Source organism: Lynx rufus, unplaced genomic scaffold, assembly GCF_022079265.1.
Source record: "Lynx rufus isolate CCGP_SWC_20201006 ecotype Redwood Valley unplaced genomic scaffold, mLynRuf1.p SCAF_7, whole genome shotgun sequence".
Classification (NCBI taxonomy): Eukaryota; Metazoa; Chordata; class Mammalia; order Carnivora; family Felidae; genus Lynx; species Lynx rufus.
Window position 1 is genome coordinate 34,876,396 of NW_025814889.1, and position 12,996 is coordinate 34,889,391.

Below are 12,996 nucleotides of genomic sequence, written 5' to 3' on the forward strand. Positions count from 1 at the left end.
CCCTTCAGTTCCATCCAGGTTGCTGCAAATGGCGAGATTTCATTCTTTTTCATCACTGACTAGTATTCCATTGTGTATATATACCACGTCTTCTTTATCCATTCATCATTCGATGGACATTTGGGCTATTTCCATTCTTTGGCTATTGTTGATAGCACTGCTATAAACACTGGGGTACATGTGTCCCTATGAATCAACACTCCTGTATTATTTGGATAAATTCGTAGTAGTGCTATTGCTGAGTTGTAGGGTAGCTTTATTTTTAGCTTTTTGAGGAATCTCCACACTGTTTTCCAGAACAGTTGCACCAGTTTGCATTTCCACCAACAGTGCAAGAGGGTTCCCATTTCTCCACATCCTTGCCAGCATCTGTTGTTTCCTGAGTTGTTAATTTTAGCCACTCTGACCAGCGTGAGGTGGTATCTCATTGTGGTTTTGATTTGTATTTCCCTGATGATGAGTGATGTTGAGCATCTTTTCATGTGTCTGTTGGCCATCTGGATGTCTTCTTTGGATAAGTGTCTATTCATGTCTTCTGCCCATTTCTTCACTTGATTGTTTGTTTTTTGGGGTGTTGAGTTTAGTAAGTTCTTTATAGATTTTTGATACTAACCCTTTATGTTATATGCCATTTGCAAATATTTTCTCCCATTCTGGAGCTGTGTGTTTCTTAGAGACCTTTCTGGCTTTGACATTCTGTTCTCCTATGCTCTTAAGGAAGAATTAACACTGTAGGAAGAAACCATGTTCTATAGGAAGGCCAATAGGAACAGTGCATGGGGGAAGGAGATATCATCCTTTTGGGAAAAAAAAAATCAAACCCTGAGTTAATCTTGGAAGGAAACCTGGTGAGGACAAGTTGGGTAACCATACAGCCTGGTGATCTGAGATGAGAACCAACTCCTTCTCTTATGCTCTGCTTCAGGAGTAATATGGCAAAGACTGATGTTGTCTCATGGTATATGTTACCCCTGTATCCTTAGAAATAGAGACTTATGATTTTCAGTTGGACACATGGCTGCCTGAAATGAAGATTACCATTCCCAGCCTCCTTTGCAGCTGTATGTGGCCATATGACTAAGTTCTGGTCAATGGTCTGTGAGTAGAAGTGTGTATATAACTTGTGGGAGGAGTCCTTAAAGGGACCAACTGTCTTCTATCTCTTCTACCTTCTCGCTAGCTGAAATGTTGGTGTGATGATTAGAGCCCAGGCAGCCATATTAAGCCATGAGATTAAAGCTGAAAAACCAATGGAAGAAGTCTGGATTCTAACACCTGTGTATGACTCTGCCAGCCTTGGATTGACTACTTCCAGCCTTTATTTACATGAGAGACAAAGAAATGTTTCTTATGTTGAAGCTATTGCCACTTCGGATTTTATGTTTCTCATAGCTAAACTCAATCCTAATTATACCAAATATAGTACCTGGAAGTTGAGTGCAGCATGTAAAATAACCTAAAATATGGGGCTTTTGTTCTGTGGAAGCAGAGAAACAGTAGAGGCGTTATAAATCACTGGCTAGTAGAAAGCTAGTAGCATGACTCAATATAGATCTATTCAACCTGTTGTCTGTTTTCCCTGGAAGACAGATCATGCACCAGTCAAGGCTATACATAACATTATACAGAGAGGAAAGAAAAATTCACAATATTGGTATTTGCTGGCTTCTTCTTGCCACTTTCAGGAAGGTCAACTCTAGACAAGGGTGGACACTTGGTAAGCAGAGACAGATGGGAATGAGAATACAGCTTTGCTCAGGAAGGTGCTTTCTTCAGGAGACCAGTATCTCAGTTGGTGATGTCAGGTCGAACAGGCCAGCTGCTTCCATATCTCAAACTGCTTCCAGCCTCAGCAGGATAAGACGAGTGCCTCCTCATTCAAAAGTAGAGAGACTGCAGCAGACATGGACAGAGAAGACTGAGATTTTCAGTCCTCTGCCCAAGCCCTTTCTGCTCAAGGCCTACATTTCCTCCAGCCTCATGGAGGCTGCCATTAACTTGACATAGAAGGGACTGTCAAAGCTCAAAATCCAACCGGTAGAAGACCAGAGTCTTCAGGCTTAAAAAGTATAACTAGGCATGATCTTTGCCATGGTGTTACTCTCAGTGGAATGAACTGGGTGCTTACTAACTTTTTGAGTTAATTGTATTTCCCCAAAACTATAAGCCACATATATTTGGAAATAAAAATAAATATACTATATATATGTATATACATACATACATACATACATATGTATGTATTTGTGTGTCCCCCAATTCTTATACAAAGTGTAGCCTAATATGTATACTTGACTTTTTTTTAACTTTATACTATATACTCAGGATTAATCCATAATCTGCATAGTGATGTCACTCATTTCTTGGTTTGACTACACAGTGCTCCATTGTGGAGATGTCCTGTGGTATAGTCAACCAATCCCCCATGGTGGATACTTAAGTTGTTTCTTTTTTCTTTTTTCTTAATTGCAAGTAATGCCACAATGAAAAAGTCACGAATAAATTAATTTGTATTTCTACAAGTTTGGGAAAGAGTCTCAAAATGGGATTGAAGGGTCAAGGAGAAAATGCATATGTAATTTTGTTAGATATTGAGAAATTTCCCTCCCTAGGGGTTGTAGAATCCAGCAGTAAATGAGAATGCCTGTTTCCACATGGTATTGCCAACAGAGTATGTTATCAAACTTCTTGATTTTTTACAATCTGATAATAAGAAATGGTATCTCAGTAAAATATTAGATTGAATTTCTCTTCTTATGAATGAAATGAACTTTTCATATGTTTAAATTTTTTTTTTCAACGTTTATTTATTTCTGGGACAGAGAGAGACAGAGCATGAACGGGGGAGGGGCAGAGAGAGAGGGAGACACAGAATCGGAAACAGGCTCCAGGCTCTGAGCCATCAGCCCAGAGCCTGACGCGGGGCTCGAACTCCCGGACCGCGAGATCGTGACCTGGCTGAAGTCGGACGCTTAACCGACTGCGCCACCCAGGCGCCCCTTTTTTCATATGTTTAAAGTCCGTTTTCATTTCTTCTTCTGTAACTTGTTTGTCTATATTTTGCCCATGTTTCTGTAGGGCTTGGTTTTTGGTATTTTCCTTTTGCTTTTCAGGAGTATTATATAGTAGGGATATTCAATCTTGAGCTGTGATATCAAGTGAAATCATTTTTTCCCCACCTTTTCATTTGTCTTTTGACTTAACAGGTAGGGTTGTTTTGTTTTGTTTGCCATGCAAAAGATTTTTAATGGTATGTAACTGAATGTATCAATCCTTTGAAAAAATTGCCTCTGAATTTTGGTTCATAGAGGTTTCCCTACTCCCAGGTTATAAAAAAATGAACAGAGGGGCACCTGGCTGGCTCAATAGGTAGAGCCTGTGATTCTTGATCTCAGGGTCATGAGTTTGAGTCTCACCTTGGGCATAAAGATTCTTAAAAAAAGAAAAAGTTTAAAGAAATGGCATAAAGATTCTTAAAAAAAAAGTTTAAAGAAACGAACACATCTTCCCTATATACAAATCAGGGTGATGCCAATTGGCAATGAGATATGATTACATAGAGAATCTAAGCATCTCCACTGCTAGGAAAGGGTGTGGGATTAAAAAGAGGGAACCAGAGGTTGAGTATGAGAAACTCAGCTTCTGCTCATGGGGCCTCTTCAGAATTGTGAAGCCCAGCATTCAGGAAATGGGAATTCTGGTACTCCTGCTACTCTGTCTAACTCAGAGGGTTAGAGGAATGTCTACCCCAATGGTTCTCAACAGGGGCAATGGTGCCCCCACATTTTGGCCATGTGTGGTAACATTTTTGGTTGTTCCAGCTTGGGAGGCAGGGTGGGATGGGGTGCTATTGACAGAAATGCTGCTAAGCATCCTACAGTGGACAACATGGCCACCCACAAGACTTATCCTGCTCAAAATGTCAGTAGTGCCGAGGTTGAGAAATCCTGACTCTACACTTCAGACCCTGGCATCAGAGCTCGCAAGCAAAGCAAAGCTAGGGGAGGGCTAGGATGGTTGTGCACATGGTTCTTTCTTTCCATTCCCGTGGGACTGCAACCCTGTCTTCCATTTATGAATGCTCCATCACTAGCTGCTCGCTGTTGCTGTCCAGGTTCTGCAGGGAGGTAGATAATGGTTCTGATTTCTAATGGTGATGACTGAAGGTCAGTTCAGCCACACCTCTGGATCTGTCTGCCTGTGATCCCTACCCCCTCCTCCCTCCTTATTTTTTTTGTTTCTTGAAATTTATTTGGAGAAAAAACTAGGTTTGACCTGTAGAACATTCCCAGTCTGGAACTTGCTCATTGCATTCCTACAGTATTCTTTTCTTTTTTTTTAATTCCAATATAATTAACACACAGTGTTATATTAGTTTCAGGTTTACAGTATAGAGATTCAATAATTCTATACATTATTCAGTGCTCATGATGATAAAGTGTGTTCCTAATCCCCTTCACTTGTTTCACCCGTTCCCCCACCTACCTCCCCTCTGGTAACCACCAGTTTGTTCTCTATAGTTAAGAGTCTAGGGGCACCTGGGTGGCTCAGATGGTTGAGCATCCAACTCTTGGTTTTGGCTCAGGTCATGATCCCAGCATCATGGGGTCAAGACCCATGACCAGCTTCACACTGAGCATGCTTGAGATTCTTTTTCTCTCCCTCTCCCCCACTTGCAAGCACTCTCTCTCTCTCTCTCTCTCTCTAAAATACATGAAAAAAAATTAAGAGTCTGTTTTTTGTCTCTTTTTTCTTTGTTCACTTGTTTTGCTCCTTAAATTCCACATATGAGTGAAATCATATGGTATTTGTCTTGGTATTATTTCACTTAATATTATACTCTCTAGCTCCATTGGTGTTGTTGAAAGTGGCAAGATTTCATTCTTTTTTCCCCAATGTTTATTTATTTATTTATTTATTTATTTATTTTTATTTATTTTTGGGACAGAGAGAGACAGAGCATGAACGGGGGAGGGACAGAGAGAGAGGGAGACACAGAATCGGAAACAGGCTCCAGGCTCTGAGCCATCAGCCCAGAGCCCGACGCGGGGCTTGAACTCACGGACCGCGAGATCGTGACCTGGCTGAAGTCGGACGCTTAACCGACTGCGCCACCCGGGCGCCCCATATTTATTTTTGAGAGAGAGAGATAGAGAGAGAGAGGGAAGGACAGAGAGAGGGAGACAGAGGATCTGAAGCAGGGTCCATGCTGTCAGCAGAGAGCTTAAGGCGGGGCTCAAACTCATGAATGGTGAGATCATGACCTGAGCCAAAGTCAGATGCTCAACTGACTGAGAAAACCAGGCACCCCTCTTTATTTATTTATTTATTTGTTTATTTGTTTATTTGTTTATTTATTTATTTATTTATTTATTTAGAGAGCGCATGTGAGCAGGGGAGGGACAGAGAGAGAGGGGAGGGACAGAGAGAATCCCAAGCAGGCTCCGCTATATCAGCTCAGAGCCTGATGTGGGGCTCAATCCCACAACCCTGGGATCATGACCTGAACTGAAATCAAGAGCTGGAAGCTCAACCTATTAAGCCACCCAGGCATCCCTGCACCACTTCTTTATCTGTTTATCTATCGATGGACACTTGGGCTGCTTCCATAACTTGGCTATTGTAAATAATGCTGCAATAAACATGGGTGCACATATCTTTTCAAATTAGTGTTTGCATATTCTTTGGGTAAATACTAAGTAGTGGAATTAATGGATCATATGGTAATTATATTTTTAATTTTTCGAGGCACCCTCATACTGGTTTCCACAGAGGTTGTACCGGTTTGCATTCCCACCGGCAGTGCACAGGGGTTCCTTTTCCTCCGCGTCCTCACCAGCACCTCTTTCTTGTGTTTCTGATGCTTTCTTCTGCTTCCTCTGGTCTACTGTTTATTCCCTCTAGTGTATTTTTAATTTCAGTTATTGAGTTCTTCATCTCTGATTGGTTATTTATGTTTTCTATCTCTTTGTTAAAGGTCTCACTGAAGTTCTTTCCTCAAGTCTAGTGAGTGTCTTTATGACCATTACTTTAAATTCTCTATCAGGCATATTACTTACCTCTGTTTCGTTTTGTTCTGTTGCTGTGATTTTGTCCTGTTCTTTCCTTTGGGGCATATTACTCTGTTTCCTCATTTTGTGTAACTCTGTCATTTCTATGTGTTAGGAAAGTCAGCTATGTCTCCTACTCTTGAAAGTAGTGGCCTTGTGAAGAAGAGGTCCTATAGTGCTCTGCAGTGCAGTGTCCCCCATTCACTAGAACCTGGTGCTTCAGGGCTGTGTTGTGGGTATGTTCTCCTATGTGTGTTGTGTGTGCCCTGCTGTTGTGGCTAAGCCACTTTTGCCGTCAGTCTAGTCAACTGCATTGCCTGTTGTGAGTAGGGTTTGGTCCCTGTGTTGTTAGTGGGCCAGTCTGGGACCACTTCGGGTTTGAGTTGAGTCACACTAGGTGTTTTCCAGAGCTTCTGGGTGTTCTCCCTGTGTTGTCCTCTGAGAAACTTTCCATGGTGGACATGGCCTGCAGTCAGACCAGATGTTTTCCCCCATTCCACTGCTGGGGCTGCAGTTAAACTGGTGTGTGTCATTTTCTTCCCCTCTCCCTGGGGTAGTAGTCATTTTGAGGGTGGTGCTGGCTCCTTTTGGGGCTGCTCACACACTGCCAGGCTTGTGGTGCAGGTTTGGATGGACTCTTCCCAAGGGCATGTTGGAGGGGACAGTTCCATAGGAGAATGCAGGGATGGGCCACATGGTGCCAGCAAGGTCCTAGCCAACCAGCTGCCAGGGGGAACCTGTAGCCACTGGGGAAAATTCCTGCCGAGGCCAGGTTGGAGGAGTGGGTCTGCAGAAGAGCACAGGGGCAGGGCATACAGTTAGCAAGTTAAGTGGAGAATGTTGCCACTGCACCAGTTCCTGTGGGTGTCTGTGCCTCTTGGCTGAGGTGGGGGAAAGAAATGGTGCCTGCCAGCTCTTTTGTTCTTGGAAAGGTCTCCCAGTGATCCCTGCTCCTCCATCACACACTCTGAGATTAGTAAATATAACTTGCCATATACTCCAGGCATTTTTCAAACTACTGATTCTATGCTGTATCTCAATGGGGCTGTTCGTTATGCTGTCTCTTAAGGGTGGAGACTCTACCCTCTTGGCTCTCCCAGAGCTGAGCCAACTCATTTTTAAAGTTCAGGTGTTAAGCCTTCCTGATTGTTGGGCCCCTCTAGTTTTGAAAGCCAAATGTTTTGGAGATTCATCTTCCTTGTGCAGGTCTCCCCATGCCTGTGGTGCCCAGTTGGGGATCTGCCACTCTCTCTTCTCTGTGCCTGTTGTGTCCCTCTCAAATGCAGACAGTCCCTGGGTCCATTTAGCTCCTGACCACATTTCCACCCTTCTTACCCTCTTCGATGTGGCTTCTTTATATTTAGCTCTGGCGTGTATATTCTGCCAGTCTTTGGTTGTTTTCTGGGCTATTTATACTGATGTGGGTGTTACCAAGTGGTGTCCATGGAAGGAAATGAGCCCAGGAGTATTCTTTAACATGTTCCTCTGGCCTGCATATTTCCTGTAAATTGACAATTGGACTTAGAATTTTTTTTAAGTTATCTCTATACCCAATGTAGGACTTGAATTCACTACCTCGAGGTCAAGAGTCATGTGCTTCACTGACTGAGCCAGCCAGGAGCCCCAGACACTTTGAGTGTTGATAAGACATAGGTGTGATTCTTCCCATAGGGCTGTTTCATAGACAGTGCCCCTAGGTCTTTGCATGTCAGTGAAGAGCAGCCAGTCTAGGCATTCTGTGACTTGTGCAGGGCTGGAGATGCAGGGGCAGCAACCAGGTGAGGATCACACCGAGTCGGGGCTTGGAGAGGGGCAGCTCCTCCATTTGCTCAGCTACTCAAGAGCCTGGGCTTTGGAGGGCAGTCAGACTCCTCCCGGCCCCATTCACCCTGAATCCCTAGCCCTCCTTGTGAGGGCTTGGAGCTCACAGGAATGGAACACCTGTGTGCTAGTCAGTCAGGATGGAGCTTGCAGGATGCGGCCCTGTGGGTTCTCCTCAGAGGCTCCCTGAGGGCCAGTGGCAGAAGAGTGTGAGGGCTGAGCTGCAGTGGGTAAATGTTCCCCTTAGGGCTCCTCAAAGGAGGGAATGAACAATGAACTAACTATATTTGGAGTGGCCTGGTGCTGCCCTGACCCAGAAGTACAGGGCAGCCTAGGGATCCAGTCCAGGGAAGGTCTGAGGAGCTGAAAATGCCTAAGAAGGGCTGGTCTGGGTACAGTGGTTTTACAATTAATTGATCACAGCCAGTTACAAATCTCTTTGTTCCTTCTCTACTTCCACTGCTTTACTTGACTAGTCTAAAAATTAAAAAAACAAAAAAAGACAAAAAGAGCTCAGGAAGGGCAGGTAGCAGGAAGTCAGAGGAAGGGCCACAGGCTTTGAGCAGGGGGTGGTAGACCCCTGGGGCTACTGAGAATCCAGCCCAAGGGCTCACTTGGAATCACATGCTTCCAAGATGTTTAGGATTCTCCGTTCTGTTGTTTTTTTCCTCTTCCTTCACTCTTCTGTGTGTAGGATTTTTAGCATTTTCGTGATCAGTCTTGTCTCTTGCTTTTCTCTCTACTCTTCCTCTCCAGTTTCCCCCTTCTTTTGTTTACCCCTCTCCTTTCCATTTAATTGCCATCCCCACCTCAGAAATCAGCTTGCATTTCACATGGGCATGTTGGACAGAGCACAGGTGTGGCAGGGGGAACAAGGTTGGCGTGCCAAGCTGAGCTGCCCGCTTATATCCTGAGTCTCTGAGGAGCCCTCTCCTCACAGCCTGCTGTTGGAGCACGACCCGGCTTGGTATTCAGGACAGCTTACACACACTCTGGGTCAACAAGCTTCTCCGGCTGGAGTGCCCTGGAGCAGGTGGTGAGTGACAGGGAGAGAACAGGAAAGGGAACAGAGCACATGGCAAAGGCATGAAACACTGGCAGTGCTGGGGACAAGGAGCATCTGAGCAGGAGCATGGGGCTGTGAGGAGAACCCATCAGTGTGGACTGATGGCTCCGTGAGTTCTTCATTTTCTTCTACAGATGGGACAAAGTGTCAGAAAGTCACCCCTCCACCCTCTCTGCAGCCAGGGGTAAGGAGGGCAAAGGTCTGGAGGAGTGCACTCAAGGATAAAGTACTTTAGCCTGGGGGGTTTCAAGTTTTTCTTTAATTTGTTTATTTATATTAATGTTTATTTATTTTTGAGAGGGAGCGCACAAGCAGGGAAGGGGCAGAGAGAGAGGGGGACAGAGGATCTGAAACAGGCTCTGCACTGACAGCAGTGAGCCCAGTGTGGGGCTTGAACTTACAAAGCATGAGATCATTACCTGAGCCGAAGTAGGATGCTTAACTGACTGAGCCACACAGGTGCCCCTAAAGTTTTTCTTTTTTCTTTTTTTAATTTTTTTTCAATGTTTATTTATTTTTGAGAGAAAGAGATAGAGTGTGAGTGGGAAAGGGGCAGAGAGAGAGGGAGACATAGAATCCAAAGCAGGCTCCAGGCTCTGAGCTGTCAGCACAGAGCCTGACACGGGGCTCGAACCCACAACCCGTGAGATCATGGCTTGAGCTGAAGTCGGGCACTCAACGGACTGAGCCACCCAGGTGCCCCGCCCCTGAAGTTTTTCTGTAAATATCACCTGGCTACAAATTAGGGTCACATAATTCATCTGAGACTGGGTCACCAGGTTGGTGACCAGCTGCAGCACTGGTGCCAGGAAAGCTCATACAGGTCCTGAGCCACTGAAGCACCTCCCTTTATTCTCTTTTTATGTGGAAAAGGGCACCCCTATTTTTAACCAGGTACAAGGCTACATTTTCCAACTTTCTTTGACACTAGGTGTGGCCATGTGATTAAGTTTTGGCCAGTGAGGTATAAGCAGATGTGGCACACCTGGGAGGTATTGTGAGTTCCATTCCAAACCACTGAAACAAAGTGAATATCACAATAAAGCAAGTCAAGTAAATTTTTTGGTTTCCAGTGCATTTAAAGTTAGGTTTACACTATACTGTAGTCTACTAAGTGTGCAGTAGCACTATGTCTAAAGAAAAACCCCTGATATACCATAATTTAAAAAATACTTTATTGCTAAAAATGCTCACTATCATCTGAGGTTTCAGCAAGTCATAATCACTTATCACAGATCACCATAACAATATAACAATATGAAAAATTTTGAAACATTGCAAGAATTACCAAAATGTGACGCAGAGACATGATGTGAGCAAACGCTGTTGTAAAAATGGCACTGATAGACTTGCTCAAAGCAGGGTGGCCACAAACCTTCAATCTGCAGAAAATGCATTATCTGGGGGCACCTGGGTGGCTCAGGTGGTTGTGTCTGACTCTTGATATTGGCTCAGGTTGTGATCTTGCAGTCGTGGGATCAAGTGTTGCGTCAGGCTCTGTGCTATCAGCACAGAGCTTGGGATCCTCTCTCTCCCTCTCTCTCTCTCTGCCCCTTCCTCGTTTATGCTCTTTCTCTCTCAAAATAAATAAATAAACATTTTATAAAATGTATTATCTGTGAAGTGCAGTAGAATGAGGTATACTTATGTAAGACTTCTGGAAATTGTACCTGTAGGGAGATGGCATACCCTTTTTTGTCTCTTTTTTCCTGATGCCTGGAATATGAACATAATATCTGGGTTTGAGCAGTTATCTTGGACCATGAAGTGGAAGCTGTGCAGCGAAGACAGTAAAGGAGCAAAACAGGAGCCTGGGTAGCTAATCAGTTGATGGAGTCACAATACCAAGCCTCACTGTTCTTTCCCAACTTAGTTTCTATGAAAGAAACAAATTTCTACTTTATTTAAGCCCTACTCTTTGGAGGTTTCTGTTACTTATAGCCAATCCTAGTCCTAACTAACACAAAGTATGTGCGTAGATATGAGCAGGCTTATGCACTCAGGTGTACATACAAATATATGTGAGCAAGTTTATAGGGACAGCAGGAGTATGGATATTCATTCATTTGCTTACTAATATTAATTGAGCACCCATCAAGTGCAAGTTACCACAATATGACCTATGAGGAAGACAAAGGTGAATCAGAGAGGCACCTTGCTCTCAAGGATTTTTCTTAATCGTTTCTGGCTTATGAACTCCTAGAGAATATAAGGAAGACTTACCAATATTTAAACACACACGCACATACACAAATACCCAGAGAGTATTAATTACAATAGCCATATCGGAACCTCCCAGATATACGTGTTCTGTCACCTTTCCTGAAACAAACCAGGCTACTTCTGATTCCTGCCAGGGATGGCTCAAGTTTCATGGAGTTCAGTGCACAGGTGGGGAAGATGGAAAGCAAAGCAGATCCAGATACAGAACACAGTGACCCAGGTTGCAAAACCTCTGGAGATGGAATAGCAGTGATTATGATATAATTGTGATCATCAAGTGTATTAGTTACCTCTTGCTGTGCAATAAATTACCCCCAAACTTACTGGCTTAAACAACAAACACTTATTATTTCCTAGTTTTTGAGGGTTAGAAATTCAAGAGTGACTTGGCTGGGTAGTTTTGTCTTACAGTTGTTCATGAGGTTTTGGCCAAGATGTCCATGAGGGTTGGAGGACCTGCCTGAAAGATGGCTTTCTTCACATGACTATTGGTGGGGGGGCTTCAGGTTTTTATCCTGTGGGCCTTTCCAGAGAGTTGGCTTGAGTGTCTTTAAGTGTATTTGAGTGTCTTTAAGTGTATTTGACTTCCTTAGAATGAATGAGCCAAACAAGAACAAGGTAGAAAAGCCACAGTATCTTTTAGGGCCTAGCCTTGGCAATCACAGTGTTACTTCACAGTGTCACTTCTACTTCATTTTTAAAATTTATTTATTTATTAATTACTTATATTTATGCATGCTTCATTTTATTTATTAAATATGCATTAAGTCCGGGGCACCTGGGTGGCTCAGTCAGCTAAGTGTCCGACTTCAGCTCAGGTCATGATCTCACACTCCGTGAGTTTGAGCCCCGAGTAGGGCTCTGTGCTGTCAGTTCAGAGCCTGGAGCCTGCTTCGGATTCTGTGTCTTCCTCTCTCTTCTCCTCCCCCACTCATGCTCTGTCTCTATCAAAAAATGAATAAACGTTAAAAAAAATTTAAAAAAATATGCATTAAGTCCAGCCCATACTCAATAGGAGGGGAATAAACACCTTTTTAGAAGAGGATTGTCAAATAAATTGTGGACATATTTTAAAATCATTACACCAAGAAATCTTGTACCTGCTAAAGCAGTTTCTAGGTAGTTTGATAGCAGGAAGAGATTAGGAACATTTCAATCTTGGAAAGCCACATACCCTGGCAGAGTTTATGAGTTGGGCTATGATAGGTTTAGTTAATGTGAATCAGTCTGCCAGATCCTGCTCAGTTGCACCTGAACTGACAAAATTAAGATCTTGGCCTTCAAAGTTGAAGATCAGAGGATATTGCTAACTAATCTCTGAGTTAGCACAGTCTCTGTCCATCCCTGACGCCCCCCTTGTTTCCTCTTACCTAATGCTAAATATATTGTGGACTCAGCCATTCTTGGTGTAACTATACCCAGGGGACAGATCAAAGGTCTAAAAGGGGGCATCTTACACATTTCAAATGGTACAAACAGCCGTGCTCAAAAGCAAAGGTGTTCGCTTAGTTATCTGACCCTCTTTTGGGACAGTTATTTTCTCCCTTGTATTCTAGTCCTGATTCAACCTCCCTACAAAGTGTAAGTTTGCAGGATTATTTATGCATATAGTCTCCCCAGGAATTAGCACACAGCCGGGCAGGAAGGAGGACCATAGAGAATATTTACTGAAAGACTACAAGAATGAATAATTGGTATCCTACAAGAATTTCTTGATTGGTGTTTAGGGAACTTGAACATCAAAAGAAAACTTTGCCTCTCCCTCCCCCTTGCAAATAAGGATTCCCTCCACACAGTTTCTTTTCTCTCATAAAGTCACCGAAGGTTGAGGGAGCT

The 12,996-nt window shown here is 43.5% G+C and overlaps 1 protein-coding gene across 1 annotated transcript in view; it reads left to right on the forward strand.

Annotated features, from left to right (window-relative positions):
• The window catches only part of ADA2 (adenosine deaminase 2), a 57,196-nt gene that overhangs the window by 37,618 nt on the left and 6,582 nt on the right, over positions 1–12,996 (forward strand). The gene's annotated exons all lie outside the window — the stretch shown is intronic.